Here is a 16,564-nt window from a genome sequence, read left to right on the forward strand (position 1 = left end):
CAGATGTGCCTTCAGGTCAAGGAATGCGCTTTCGCACTCTTCTGTCCATTCGAACTTCTTGTTTCCTCGGAGCAAGTTGTAGAATGGCAAGCATTTATCAGTGGATTTCGAAATAAACCGGTTGAGGGCTGCCACCCTTCCTGTCAGGCCTTGGACGTCCTTGCGCGTCCTGGGTGAGGGAAGCTCGAGCAATGATTTGATCTTGTCGGGGTTTGCCTCGATTCCTCGGGTATTGACAATGAACCCCAGGAACTTCCCTGATGCGACTCCAAAAGTGCACTTCTGTGGATTGAGCCTCATGCCATACTCCCGTAGTATCTTAAAACATTCTTCCAGGTCGGAAACATGGTTATCGGCATTCTTTGACTTGACTAGCATGTCATCAACGTACACTTCCATGTTTTTTCCGATCTGGTCCGCGAACATTCTATTTACTAGCCTTTGGTAGGTAGCTCCGGCGTTCTTCAGCCCGAACGGCATGACCTTGTAACAATAAACGTTAGTCGGGGTCATGAAGCTGGTGTGTTCCTGGTCCGCCGGATTCATGGCGATCTGATTGTATCCTGAGTACGCGTCCATAAAGGACATGCGCTCGTGCCCCGCCGTGGCATCCACCAACTGGTCAATCCTTGGCAATGAAAAGCAATCCTTGGGGCAGGCTTTATTCAGGTCGGAGAAGTCGATGCAGGTCCGCCACTTCCCGTTAGGCTTTGGAACAAGCACAGGGTTGGAGACCCAGATCGGAAACTTGGCTTCACGGATAAAGCCGCATTTCTTGAGCCGGGCTGCTTCTTCTTCTAGGGCTTCAGCCCGGGTTGTTCCTAAACGTCTTTGCTTCTAAGACTTGGCGGGAACGCTTTTATCCAGATGAAGCGTGTGCATGATGACACTCGGGCTGATTCCCACCATATCTTCGTGTGACCATGCAAATACGTCCAGGTTATTCCGCAGAAACTCGGTCAGCTCCGCCTTCCTCTCGCTACAGAGATTTTTCCCGAGCTTGACCTTCCGCGAAGGGTTCTGCGGATCGATGCGTACTTCCTCGAGCTCCTCAATAGCCTGGAGCTCGGATCTGTCCTCGCCTATTCGGGGGTCAATATCCTCACTTAAGACGATATTATCCCCTTCGGCACTTTGAGGTTTTTCAATCTCAGGACCAACCAAGGGGTCTCGAGATTCCTCTTCTCCACTTTGGATGGCCATTGCCAGCTGCCCGGGTTTAGATTTTCCCTTCATGGAAATGCTGTAGCATTCCCTGGCAGCGAGCTGATCGCCATGGACAGTGCACATTCCCGTGGAAGTAGGGAATTTCATCGCAAGGTGGCGAATGGAATTAAATGCCTCAAATGCCATGAGCGTAGGTCGTCCCAAAATTGCGTTGTACGCAGCGGTGCAGTCAATGACCACGAACTCGAGGAGTTTCGAGACTGTTCGAGGTCCTTCTCCCAGGGTGATCTCTAGCTCGATCGTCCTTATGGCCGCCGATCCTTCTCCCGAAAAACTATACAACATCATGGAGGTCGCCTTCAACTCGGCGACAGTCAAACCCATCTTCTCTAACGTGGATCGGAATAGGAGGTTCACCGAGCTCCCGTTGTCGATCAGTACCCTCCTGACTCTCCGATTGGCGAGCTGAACTGCCACGACCAAAGGGTCATTGTGAGGGAACTTGACATGGCCCGCATCTTCCTCTGTAAAAATGATCGGTTGCTTCTCCAATCGCTGCTGCTTTGGCAAGCGCTGCTCCGGGATGAACTCTACTCCGTTATGAGCCTTTAGTTCGTTCACATATCTCTTCTGGGCGCCCCTGCTCGTGCCGGCCATATGCGGACCTCCAGAGGAGGGACGTCCTGATCTATCCGAGACCCGGGCTGACTGGCCGGGACTTCTGGAGCAGGTCAACCTGCTGGGACTCTATTCTGCGCATATTGAGCCAAGGGGCCGGCTCGGATGAGGGTCTCGATATCATCTTCTAAATGCCTACAATCGTCGGTATTGTGGCCAACATCATTATGAAAATGGCAAAACTTGGAGGTGTCTCTCTTCCCCTTGTGGTGCTTTAATGGCTCCGGCCTCTTCCAGGGGACTCGAGCAGAGTTGGCTAGGAAGATGTTCTCCCTAGACTGGGTGAGCTTTGTATAAGTCGTGAAGACGAGCTTAAACTTATCTACAGACTTATTCTTCTTTTGGCCGTGCTGGCTGCCTTCACCATTTCCCTTTCTTTGTATGTTTTTCCAGAGATCCCCTCCGACGAGGATTCCAGTTCTCATGGCCATGAGCTTGGAGCTATCTTCCGCATCTCTGGCTCGAGCAGCGACGTTCGCAAATCTGCTTAGGTAGGCCTTCAGAGTTTCACCGGGCAGCTGCCTCACGTTATTCAGGGAGTCGGCCTGAACGCGCGCAGCCTGGGAGGCTCGGAATGCCCTTTTGAAATCTACTGAGAAAGTCTTCCAGGAGCTGATTGACTATCTTTTACCTTGCTTGAACCACTGCCTGGCTAGTCCAGTCAGCGTGGAAGGAAAGATTAAACACCTCAGCTCGGGGCCAATGTTGTGGGCCATCATCAGGGTGTTGAACATCCCCAGATGATCCGACGGATCTCCATCTCCGTTGAACTTGGACAGGTGCGGCATACGGAAACCAGGTGGGTACGTCGTTGCTGCTATGCTGGGGGCGAAGAGCTCCATCTCGTCCCCATAATCATATTCATCTTTTTCTTTTTCTGACAGGAGCTTCCTCATTAGCTCCTCCATCTGGGCCAGGCGCTCGAGGGTTTGGTCCTGATGTCCTTGGTTATTCTGGGGCTATTCAACAGCTCCAGATCCATTGTACATATTTGGTGGGTTATTGCCCCTCCTATCTTGAGATAGGTTATTTGGGGCATTCCCTCCGTTACGTACTTCGGACAGGGCCCCCCCTGAGCGAGCATGGCTGTCTCCTCCTACCTGCTCCCCTCTATGGGAGTTAAGGCGGTCCCATAGGTCACCTCCCTGGTTGGCTTGTGGGCTTTGTGCCGAACTTAGGCGTTGACGCAGGTCTCCACCAAAAAGGTCACTCCGGCGACTGCCGGTCCAGTAGCTCCTGTTAGAGAGGCTTGGAGCTCGTCTTTGGTGCTGAGGACCTGGGCTTTCCCTTGGCGCCCTGCTACGCCGGGAAGGTCCAACTGATGGCGGATCTCTCCTGCTACTTCCGTAGGCTGGAATATCTCAGACGGGCCGAGGAGGAGATGGATATCTGATTGGAGACGGAGGATGCCTGACTGGAAGTTCAGTGGGGGCCTTTCGGCCCTGCCAACCTGCTGGTCCCGCGCCTGGCGATCTGGACGAGGCGCAGGACGGTTGTTGGGGACGGGCTGATGCTGCGAGCCCTCCCCGGATCTCCTTCGGGAAATTCCTCGAGCTCCCCTGGGCGCTCTCGAGTATGGTTGGGAGCTAGGAGTCGACGTCCTGACCGAACGGCTGTATTGTTGTTGTCTGGCTCTAGGCACTTCTTCGAAGTTTACCTCTCGATGGTGTGATGAAGGGGTGGAGTTGGCTGTCGGAAGTCTGTCCGAGCGGCTATGCCTGGACCGCTTACCCCGGTGAGACTTAGGAGCCTCGCCTTGCCTCTCTCCGACGTTAGCGTCGATTGTGAGAGGGGGTAGTCGGGCCAGCACATCCTTGATCTGTTGGCTAGCTATTGCTAGCTGGCTCCTCAGCTGAGCATTCTCCATCTCCACCGCAGTGTAATAACACGGGTTTGGATTAGGTGGCCGGGGGGCCGAACTTCCGGTGTCATCTTGGCCCGCCGGCTGCTTTCCTGGCCACTGCTGGACTTCAAGAATTTGTTCACCAGGGGTGGCAGTATGATGAGCCTCCTGCCCATCATGTTGTTCTGTCTTGTTACCGTGCCTGGATCGAGTAGTCACCATAGTTGGATGTTTGCGGCAGCACTAATCTGACTTGCTCTCAATGAAAGCACCAAACTGTTGACGCGGTTCTTCTCCAACATGAAATTAAGAAAGGAAGAGAAAGGGATTAGTGCTTATGTTGAACCGAAATAGATATATGATCTTAGGAAATGAAATGGTGACTCAAAGTACGTTTTTTAAGTGGTTCAAAGGTTAAAATCCTTCTACTCCACTAGTCAGTATTATTGCTATATACTGGATATTTGATTACAGGGTATTTCTTACAATAAAGAATCCAACATCTATTAACTCTCAGGGTCTCCATATTTATAGGAGAAGGCACCTGAGTGTTGGTAAGAAGGTCATCCTGTGACCTTCTTACCTATCGTATCAACTCTGTGACATTCATGATTAATTCCTAAACCTGACACATAAGTGTGGTCAAATCAATAGGTAAGGGGATAATGGGCCACACGGCCCAACCCAGTCGTGGGTGTCTGAATACGCACGTTCACACTGCGTGTCCAAGAAGTCAGGGATATATCAGACACGTGATGTCTGATATATGCACGTTTACCTTGCGTGGTTAACTTTATAAAGGGTCATAGCCTCCAACTCTAGCTCGTACCACGAGCTGGATACTTAACTCGACCTTCGGCCTTCAGAGCCCGGACTCAGTCCTTAAGCAACCAGAGGCGAACCCTTATGATACCTCGAGCTAAGGAGGTACGATCTTATGATGGCAGCTCCGGTTTTGGGGATGTCCACGAGGTAATCATGCTTAGGCCGTAGCTCAGCTCGCTAATTAGCCCGTGGGAAAATCAGGGCGTACAATATGTTTAATATAATATTAAATATTATACATGGATTTTAAATTTAAATTTCTTGCTAGTTTTTTTTTAAAAATAATTTGTTGCTAATTCACACCAGATTATATTATATATTTAATATTATATTATTATAATAAGTGAGTTTAAGTTTAATTAAATTTTATTTAAATTATAAAAAACATGATTTTATTATTTTTAAATAATTATCATTGTAAAATATATCAAAAATATCATATTTTAATTTATTTTATTTTATTTAAGTTTAAGTGTTTACAAACTACTGTTAAATATAATAAAATTTTGTTAAATATAAGAATATTCCGTTAAAGTTAACATTAAAAAAATAAAAAACTGTTAAAACCAAGAATTTCAGTTATCTACACACTTATTATATAGAAGAGATTTATAATATTTATTGTTATTCAATATGAATATATATATTTATATGAGTTAGATCAAATAAAAAAATAACATGTTTTCTTTTTAAATATCAATGATAATTTTTTAATAAAAATTAATATTATGTATTATATGTACATAATATAATATACACACAACACCTCTATATGGTATTTAATTTTTTATTAATATAAGTATTAAATATCTACGCATTAAATATTATTATAATAATAATATTTGAATTCATATTAATCTAAATAAGAAAAAATTAGGAATATATTATTATTATTATTATTATAATTTATAAGATTTGAATTTACATTAATATAATTATTAAATATCTAGTCTTGTATTATATATTATTATAATAATGATATTTTATAACATTTGAATTTGAATTCATATTAATATAATTATTAAATATGTAGTCTTATATTAAATATTATTACAACAATGATATTTTATAATATTTAAATTTATATTAATAGTATTAATAAATATCTATTTTTAATTAGTTTTAAAAGTATATTCCATTAAATATTTAGAATATTTCGTTAAAGTTAACAAAAAAAAAACAGTTACAACCAAGAATTTCTGTTATTTACACAAAGATATATATATATTTATACTAGGTAATGATAGTTTATATGTGTAAATTATTAATTTTGTGATAAAATAAAAAAACTAAAATTAGAAATTATAAAAATAAAAATGGTTTGTTTTCTTAATCATAATATGCATGTATATTATTTCTCTTTATATAAGCAGTATCGTGGAAATCAAAAGTATTTTTTCAACCCCATCATTTTATAGAAAGTATAATAATAAAAAAATATAAAATATTTTTTAGTTATAGTATAATTTGAAAACATAATTTAATAGAATAATTATAATATTTTAATATGAAATTTTGAAATATGTGATTAGAAAAGTATTATCTCATTTATTACTTTTCCTTTTTATTTATATATTATATAAAAAAAATTCTGAGTGAAATAAATTATTACAATATATAGTTTTATACTTTCTTAAATATACATTGAATTTTAAAATCGGATCAAATGTAACAACTTACACATATAAATATAGAAGTATGAGCAATGATATGTCATATGTATTAAAATTATGTACAAAAATATTACACTAACTAATGTGATAGTTTCTTTTAACTAATTAAATTTATTTTAAACAGGATCTACTATTTTTAAAAAACAGTATCACGTGAGTTGTTGTATTATTTTGGTGCACAAATCATTACTCTAAAAATATATATAACCTAAAAGAGAAAGAATTGTCATTTATTTCCATTTTTTTTTATAAACAGAATTCTTCTATTTTTTTATAAACCATCTGTTTTTTTTTTATTAACAGAAGTCATTTGACATACCATTTTGTTTCCATTTTTTTTGATAAACTATCTATTCAAATATTGTTAAATACATTATTAAAACAAAAACGGTAACACACATGCAATATATATAAATATTTGTATATTTTTCTAATTTTATTGGCACATTTTTTTTTCTCTCCATCTCTTCATCTTCTTTCTAAATAAACACCCTAAAAAAAATTTAAATTTCTTTTGACATTTTTTAAGTATAAATTACCATTAATTAAAAAAAAATGGAAAAATTTATTTCTCCGCCTTTATTTCTTATTATTCTTTAAACTTTTTTTATCTAATATTATATATTTTTAATTAAAACAATAATAACATATATGAAAAAATATATATATTTTTTAGTTTATTTTGTACTATTTTCATTTGAACAGGTGCCCATTGAGGCAATAGTACCAAACCTCTTCTTAGAAAGAGAAAGTCCCAAATTTTGAATCCTTATTCCTTATATATTAGAAAGAAAAAAAAAGGAAAAAAAGGCCATCTGCCTGCCTTACCCAAAAATCTCGTACGAACAGTAAGTGGACCGAGGTACGGATTTCCCACCAATTAAAATTAGAATAATTTTCTATCCCCACTTGAATTTTCTGCTATATCTTCAAACAATCAAATCAAACCAAAGATTTAGTTCATGAAAAAATATTAAAATTTACAAATTTAGTATCGATAGTGGATTATAATGGCCAGGTGGAGAAATTATAAAATTAGTCCTTCCTACCTTGTTTTAAAATTTCCTTTTAGTTTAAATATAAATATAATTAATTACTATTTGCCAAACTTGGCACTAAAGTGAACTTATTCTAAATTTTTAACAAATATCTTATGAGAATATCTCTTAGCCACTAGCCCATAACCAAGCCTGGAATCGGAATCGTTAGTTACATTGCAAATGAAAGGAAATGAATTTGAAAGTCTCCAACAAAAAAGAATCTAAATTTTTTAAAGACCACAAAAAATTCGTATTATAGAAAAATATCATCATTTACATATTAATTAGAAAAATACAATATTTTGTTTTGGACCTCTTTTATGTCATAGCCAGCTTTGGATATTTATTTACTCTTTGATCATTAATTTTTTTGTGATTAATTGGATAATGTTTTAGAGATCGAATTAAAATAATCTTGATTTGCAAATTAATATTAATGTGAGAAAAGCTTCTTGCACGTATGTTGATATGTAGTTGGGATGAAATTTTCATTTTCTATTTCAATTTTGGAAAGTAATAATAGCAATGGGATAGCTAGAGTTAATTCTATGTGTAATAGGTCTTATGTAATAACTCTTTTGGTAGTTTTATTGCATAATAGTGATGGTGGTTTTTTTTAGCAAAGTGATGGTGGTTCTTGTTTATATGTTTTTTGTTCGACCAAAAAAAATATATGTTTTGAGTTAGGAAGACTTCCGAATAAATTGCTATTTTAATAGCATCTAACATTAATGAATGAAAATTATATTTTCCATTCAAAAAATTTCTTCTACACTTTCCATATTGGTAACAATTTCGTGAGAAATAATAACTAAATATTACTAATATTTTTTTAAAGGTTGAAAAAATATTCATTGATAAGTGAATCACACATAATTCATTATAAGAAGATAATGCTCATATAACAAAATTAACCAACATAGGCATACCAAGTTGTACAATAATCAATAGAAATGAAACCCTAACGGAAACTTTAACTAAATGTCTAATTAGCCACAAACAATCAAGCTTCCAACGAGTGCGAAATAAACTAAGTTTTCTTTCCAAATGGGCATATGATAGATCAACCCCACCAATGTCATCCACCAATAATCTTCCAATAGAAGTTAGGAGATAACAATTCCATTATTCAAACTTGGAATAAGGAAAATAAAACAACTACCAACCATCTTCATAAGCCTCGACACTAGATATCAGAATTCCACGTAACACAGGGTTAATAGAAATCGAAGAAATCTCCCACATCTGATAGGTGATAGCCAATGAGAGAAAAAATGAGACCCCTAAACAAGCGATTTGTGCAGATTGAAGAACCACCAACCACCCAATAGGAATCAAAACCATCCTCCCCCATCGTTATAACTACTAACCTTGCTAATCTACTAGGGCAGTGGTTAAAACCCACCATTATTTTGAAATTTAAACAAAAACAAAGCCAACAAAACTAGGCAAATAAAATAACAAAACTAAAATAAAAATCAACCACCAAACAAGTGTAGTTTCTAATCTACGACCTCTTTTGTCCACCTCCACATAATTATCCCAAACCAAAGGCCCCGAACCTATAATCTGGCCTTAACTGAACAGATCCTCCCAGCGACGACAGCACCCATACGAAACCAAAACTCTAACATCATCAACCTCCGAAAAGGAAAAATATATCCCCCAACTAAACATAAGAAGTAGAAGATCCAAAGTACCCACATTCTACGCTCAACCCCACCAACCCAATCTGCAACGACATCTTCTCGACCAAACATGATCAGACGTACGAACGACAATAGCACCCCTGGTTGAGAAGAGAAGACGAAGAAAAAAGGACTGGTATTTTCTTTTCTTAATAAACATGATTTATTGTAGTCATACATATATGTTATCACGAAAGGACAAAAAAAATGGCAACTGGTAGGTATCAATAAGGTATGCTTATTCCACGACCCTACCCTATGAAAAAGCTCTACTCATACCCTAAATTGTTAATCTATAATTTTTTGTGGGTAGGGAACGGGTATTATTCTAACAGATATCAGATACCCGCGGATAACACTACCCTAATAAAATTTAAAATAAAAAAAAATATTTGAAAAAAAATCAATATACAATACTTATAAAATTAAATGAAACATAACTTATGTTGAGAATTAAGGATTGTAAAAACTAATATAATATATTGTCTGCACTTATAAAATAAAAAAAATAAAGATCCTAAATACTAACAAAACATATTATATCTCTGTTTAGAGTATGTACATAGTACATATTGATTGTATAAGTTTAGATTAAGCATTTAAATTCTAGCTACAAATTATAATTTAAAATGTATACATTAATTATTTATAATATATTAAATATATTTATATTTAAAGATATACTAGTATTTGTATATATATCTTTTAATTTATCTTATAATTTTTTAGGGTACGTAATAGAATTGGATACTCCCATACTCGTACCCTACCCTATACCCATATGGTACATATTTTCATATGCTTATCTTATGCTAAATCTAAATTAATCGGGTAATAACATACCAATTAAAGTAGGGTACATATATAGGTAAATGAGTTACGGGTAAAATTGCCATATCCATAAATATATATCACACGAAATAATTGAAGGACTATATAGTGGTGTGAACATGACCTTAAAAAAATGCTTGGATACGTTGACAAATTTAATTGAAACTCAATATCATCATATATATGAATAAGAGCCCAATTACTTAGTGGCAATAGATTTAGTGTAGCCCAAGTTGAGGTTTGGGCATATATTTTAGTCAAAAGATACTTATTAGTATTATTATCCTCGCACATGCTGATCTACCAAAATATATGCTGCGGTGGACCTTAGAGCGAGCTACTATAACGGACTCTAATGGCCACCAGTCATGCCTATATCCACTCTAGCCAGCTCCACGTTAGACCAACCTTGCCAAAATAATTTGTAAAGTATATAAAACATTAATATTGTCTAATAATTTAAAGAAGAAGACTTCGAAAGTTTGGTATGACTATTTGCTCATCAATACATAACAGTGGGTCCAAATTATTAATCTTAATCAAGAAAAATTAGCTTAATAATGATAATTAATTAAGGCCGTCGATTATATATATATATATATATATATTTCTCCAATCACACGCATCATAAGTATGAGATACTTAGATTATTTGGAAGTTAAACCTTTGTCAAGGCATGTCAGCTTGTTTTTGTGTCGTACCAACCTAGCAGCTAATTAATAGTTTTATGTTTCAAGTTTTAACTAACAAAAGTCATATATATGCTAATTAAGTAGAGTAGTACTAATCATGATGACTAGGGAAATAACCTAATTAAGCTAATTTAAAGGCTCTTCTCTAGCTACAGCACATTCCACAGGGCAATGCCTAGACCCCACACGTAGCAACATGCCATGATGATGATCAAACTATATTTGATTGAGATTACCATTATGGTGTACTCTCCATAACAAGCAGCTCCAACAGACTCCTATTAGGCTTTGTTACTTGGTCCAAGTAACATTATGATCATGATCATGCATGCAACATGATCATCATGGTGTATTGGACATGGCCCATGATATGATGCCCTAAGACCCCAAGCATGCAGCCATTTATACCCTTAGAAAGACTGGTTTGGTTTGGTGTGGTAGATAGAACTAGCTAGAAACATATATTATTAATCTTCCCAACACTAAATAATTGAAAGAGATATAGAAAAATATATATATCATGTTTTCACACTACAAGTCCCATTTTGCCAAATCATGGTTTTTATTTATATATATTCACATTAATATATTCTCACTTTGGACTTTAAAGAATATATAAGGACATGGCTAGCTAGTGTGTCCCTTTAGAAAGGCCTTTAAAGGATTTTTAGTTGTGGCCTTTCATTTATCTTGGAAAGCTGACCACAGCTCTCCTTAGACAAAATCATTGCATAACATCACTGTTCCACGCTTGGAAGCCTTTAATATCTTCTTTTTATTGCTCTTTCAAAGGACCCCTTTTGTATTTAAATGTGATACACATATAGAGGAATAATAAAGAGTATCTAATGAACAGTAGAGCGCTCTCTCTATGTATATATATATATATATAATGGTGAGTACACTTTTTAGAAAATTGGTCATTATTTCTATCTATTAATCTATACATATTCCATAACCAACTGTGTGGCTCTCTGCATTGTATCATGTAAACTCTATAAACTATATATTACCGTTCTTTCTCATGATTCCATTCTTTTCTTTTCAAGTGGGACTAGGCTAGAAAGAATTCTCCACTTTAGAATTATTCCACTGTTAAACAATAGTTTTTTCAGTTCTAGAAATTAATATTCTAACAACAGGTGTAGAAAATATAATTAAGAACCTTCACGTTTTTTTATTACTTTACTTTTGGTTTTATTATAGTAGCTATTAAGAGAATAATACAGTGTCCTTATTTGTATTTATTATTTAAGTAATATTTTTTTTAAAAATGATAGTTCACGTATTTATTACTAATGACAAATTAAAATCTAGCATTGCCAAGCTAAAGTATGTATACAGTGCATATATATACTTTTTATCGATCGAGGTCTATATAAATATATATATTTTTATAATTTTCACATTAGTTATCTAAAGTGGGATCGGATAATAATGCAGAAAGTTTTTCACATGAAAACTTTTGGACTTTGAATTGAAACCCACTTAAATGGCTGACCAATATTAGCGGCTAAAGAGAAAACAAGTCAAGGATTTACAACTATATGTCATCATGAGAAACTTCTTCTTACAAAATAATTATTATATTTTTTTTAAGATGAGAATGAAAACGATTTTCTCAGAGCCCACAAAATATGGAAATAAAGTAGCTAGGTCATTTCATATTTCACAATAATATTCCTCTTCAATATTCTTTTCATGGTTTCAAGGAATCGAGACCAAAGAAAGAAAAAGCTCACCTTTGGTTCTTGTGGGATTCAAAAACCATCAGAAGAGCAATGGTCGTATAGTCATGTTGTCGAGTCTATGCCTCCTCATCACTTCAGCTTTTTATTAGTTATGGGTCTTTGGTCAATCTCATCTCTTTCACTTCTTTTCTTTTCATTTTATTAATGTTACGTCTATTTTTTTCCCTTTAATATTATATATTTACTCAATCAAAATCACTTGTCTATTCCTCTCCAAAAAAAAAAACACTTATGTCTCATTGTTAATAATGATTTATTAGTGACACAATATTTAAATTATAAAAAAATACTTATTATTAATTTAGTTTTTTTTTAATTTAAATCATTTTTGTTGGAATTCTTAAGTAATAAACATCTTGTGTCATCTCCGGTTGGGTTTTGAAACACCCAAATTGAATATATAATTAAATGGGTTGAATTCATGTTTGATAATCACATTAACCAAACTAAATTTGTAAAGAAGGAAAATTGAATAAATGCTTAATTATAGGAATATTGCTATAGTAATCAAGAGAATTCATATTTCAGAATATAAGATCCTTGCATGACGTGGATCAGTCACTGTACATATATAATGCATTCAACTCATATATATATATATATAGTCTAATAAAGTCAAAGAAACCAGAACAGCACTGAAATAATGTCAAAAAGGAGAAGTTTGGCTCCAATATGCATGTGTGCCTATCATCAACAATGAATATGCGTCACATTGTGTGTACTTTATTCTATATGAGAGAGAGAGAGAGAGAGTGCTTTATACACTCTTTATCTTTTCTTCATATATATATATATATGCCTCAACTTCAACTCTCTCATGGCCACAAGGTGGAGACACTATCATTATATCTAACCATTAGAACCCATTTGAAAATACATATGAGGGTTAATAAAGGGTGCTTGCCCTAGCTATTGGCCAACTCTTTTTCTATAATATATATATACATGTGGACCAAAATATATATATATATATATATATATGTATAGTGGATCAGTGGAATGGTAAAGTATATGAGTTACCCCGCCGGTCCAAAGGATTGGACGTCTGGCAGATCAGATCTAATTAGAGCCCTTTAGAAACGTATAAACTGATCGGAATGCAGAAGTTTCGGACAATCGATTATAAAGAAAAATGACTTGATGACCTAACTTTATCAATATTTCATAATTAAAGGTTGTGACACGTTTTGGACTATATATAAATAATAAACAAGTGTTTAATTTTCTTATAGCAATATTAATTTATTACTACATAAAATTAATATTTTCAAAATATCATTTGAGAATATATTCATTTATCTCACTTAAAATTAGAGTCTTTCACTTCTTTTATTTCCCTTTTATTAATAAGCTGTAAGTGTGACAATCTGATCATGACACCTCGTGACCAAATATTCCTCAACAATATATAGAGTAATATATATATATATATTTATATAGAGCTAGTCTATTTAATATTAATTTGGTTTTATCAGTTGTTTATTATTACTAGCTAGAATCGTTTTTGTATTTATAATCAGCTTTTCTTTTTCTGTCAAGCTGATGAAAAGCAAAACACTGAATCTTATAATAATAATCAACAATTAAAATCACATGTGGTTGATCCTTACACTACACCAACATTGGCATTGGCATTGAAATGTATATATGTATATGTGTATCTCAGCACAACAAGCCTAGCTAGGTTGCTTATTATCTTCATTATCCTCGTTAAAAGAGAAAAAACATGCATTATTAATTGATGAAGATCTGTATTGTGTTTTAAGCTCAAAAAACTTTTTGATTTCTTAACCCAACAAAGGTATATTTTTCCCATAAAATCAAATTATGCTTTTTGTCATGAAATGTTGGACAAAACCAATAGCACATATCGCTTTTGTCTGCACAACCACACCCAAGTAGACAGTTCCCTCGCACGTATATATATATATATAAAAATATATATATTTCTATTTAAACTTCTCAGATAATGTAGTTTCGAGAGGTTATATATATATATACTTCAACTGCAGCTACCTCAAGTCTGCACATTATTAGATCAAAAGCATGCTTTTATCGAAAAGCGTCACTTGGGACTACTTGCAAACCAGATTTTGTTAAATTAACAAATGCACTTAATTTCATGCAATGCATATATATGTATATATATATATATATGTTGATTCCTGATGAGAATAAATTTAGTTCCTTATTCGATGTAATACCACCTAAATAAATAGACATCACGTACGATTTAAATTCTTACATGTTATTAATTAATTAGACATCAAAACACATGCATGCATGCATGTTTTTTCTTTGTTTTTTGTTGCAAATAACCAAATACTTATTAATGAAAAAAAATGGCCTACATTGGCCATAATATAAGGTGAAATTTACTCCAAGTAAAGATAACGGAAATCTAAAAAATTTAATAATACAACTTCATTTGCGAGTGCATGCATGTTTTTTATTAAATATATATATATATATTATATAAATATATAGTATAAGTAGTTTGGTGGCTTGATTACAAAGGGTATGTTTGTGTTGGTGTGTTTTTTTCTCGTAGTTATATAATTTAATTTGTATATCTTATTTTAATTAATAATATATATATCAACCTAATGATGAACGCAACACCTTTTTCTTTTATATTGTTTTGCCTTTGTCCACCCCCCCCCCCACCCCCCTATGTTGCTTTGACAGCCTTAACCACATCAGCTTTATTAATAAGTCGAAAAAGAATTTTACCAGACGAACATATAATTTGAATTTATCGCAAAATGACATTATATATGAGGATCAACTACATAAATAATGCGTGTTCCCGATATCATGTGTACATTTCTATTCTATATAATAAGTGTGTAGATAACGGAAATTTTTTGTTTTAACGGTTTTTTATTTTTTTAATGTTAACTTTAACGGAATATTCTTCTATTTAACAGAATATTCTTATATCTAACAGTAGTTTGTAAATACTTAAACTTAAATAAAATAAAATTAAAAAATTAAAAAAAGATATTTTTTAAATATTTTACAATGATAATTTTTAAAAAATAATAAATAATTAAACAAATTAAAATATGATATTTTTTTAGATATTTTACAATAATAATTATTTAAAAATAATAAATAATTAAAAAAATTAAAATTAGATATTTTTTAGATATTTTACAATGATTATTATTTAAAAATAATAAAATTATTTTTAAAACTTAAATAAAATTTAATTAAACTTAAATTCACTTATTAGAATAATCTCATATTAAATATATAATATAATATACAGTTAATTAGTAACAAATTGATTTTTTTTTAAAACTAGCAAAAAACTTAAATTTAAAATACATGTATAATATTTAATATTACATTAAACATATAATATATAATAGTCACTCTCAAATTCAAAAACTAGAATAAAACATAAACTTAAAAGAAAGAAAAAAATTATTTAATTAAAATATAATATTTATTTAAAATTTATATGACACTAATATAAATTTAATAAAATTAATTAATAAATTCTATAAATAAAACTAAACAAACGTGCATATTTCACGTTGTTTGTATCTAGTATATAAATATATATGTATATATTTCGAAAGTGATGAGTTTATTAAAATTAATTTTTAAATTCAAATTTAATTAGAATATTTTGAATCATAAACCAAATTTTGGAATGCATACACCTCATAAATATATATGATAAATATTTTTTTGTGTGGTAGATTCGTCCCAATACATTAGGATCAATACAAACCATTAATATTTATAGCACGTACGACATATTCATATAGACAGAGGAATCCTATATATGTAGGAGTATATTTATAATTGGTGTTGATGCTGAACGTTTATGTGGATTTTTTTTTATCAATTTAATTCCTGAAGATAATTTTAAAAAAAAAAAAATACCCTGACATTAAATATTCAAGGAAAACTCTATGAAGTCAAATCAATTGGCCAAAACACTATGAAATCAAATAATTCTACTATTCCTGAGTCATATTAATTAATGATGTTGCAATATTAGAATCTCTTTTATACAAAATCTGGACAAATTTTGTGTATTTCAGAATCCATATTAAGTTTTGTAACATTTGTTAATCCTCTTAAGTAATATGATTAATTAGGAAAAATGTTCTTATAACGTCAAAATCGTTATTAATGCTAACATTACAATGAAATTTGATGAATGACAAGATGTTTAGAAAAAATACAAAATCTTGTATTTATCTTATTTATTATTTTTTTAAAATTGTATTTTTGTAGTACGGACATAGATTGATTGATAAAGAGGGTAAAAAAAAAATTACAAAAATCCTCCCCATGCATTTTACTTTTGTTTTTAATCACAAAAAAATCTTGTAATAAAAAAAAATCCCAACAAA

This window comes from Humulus lupulus, chromosome 3 (genome assembly GCF_963169125.1).
Source record: "Humulus lupulus chromosome 3, drHumLupu1.1, whole genome shotgun sequence".
Lineage (NCBI taxonomy): Eukaryota > Viridiplantae > Streptophyta > Magnoliopsida > Rosales > Cannabaceae > Humulus > Humulus lupulus.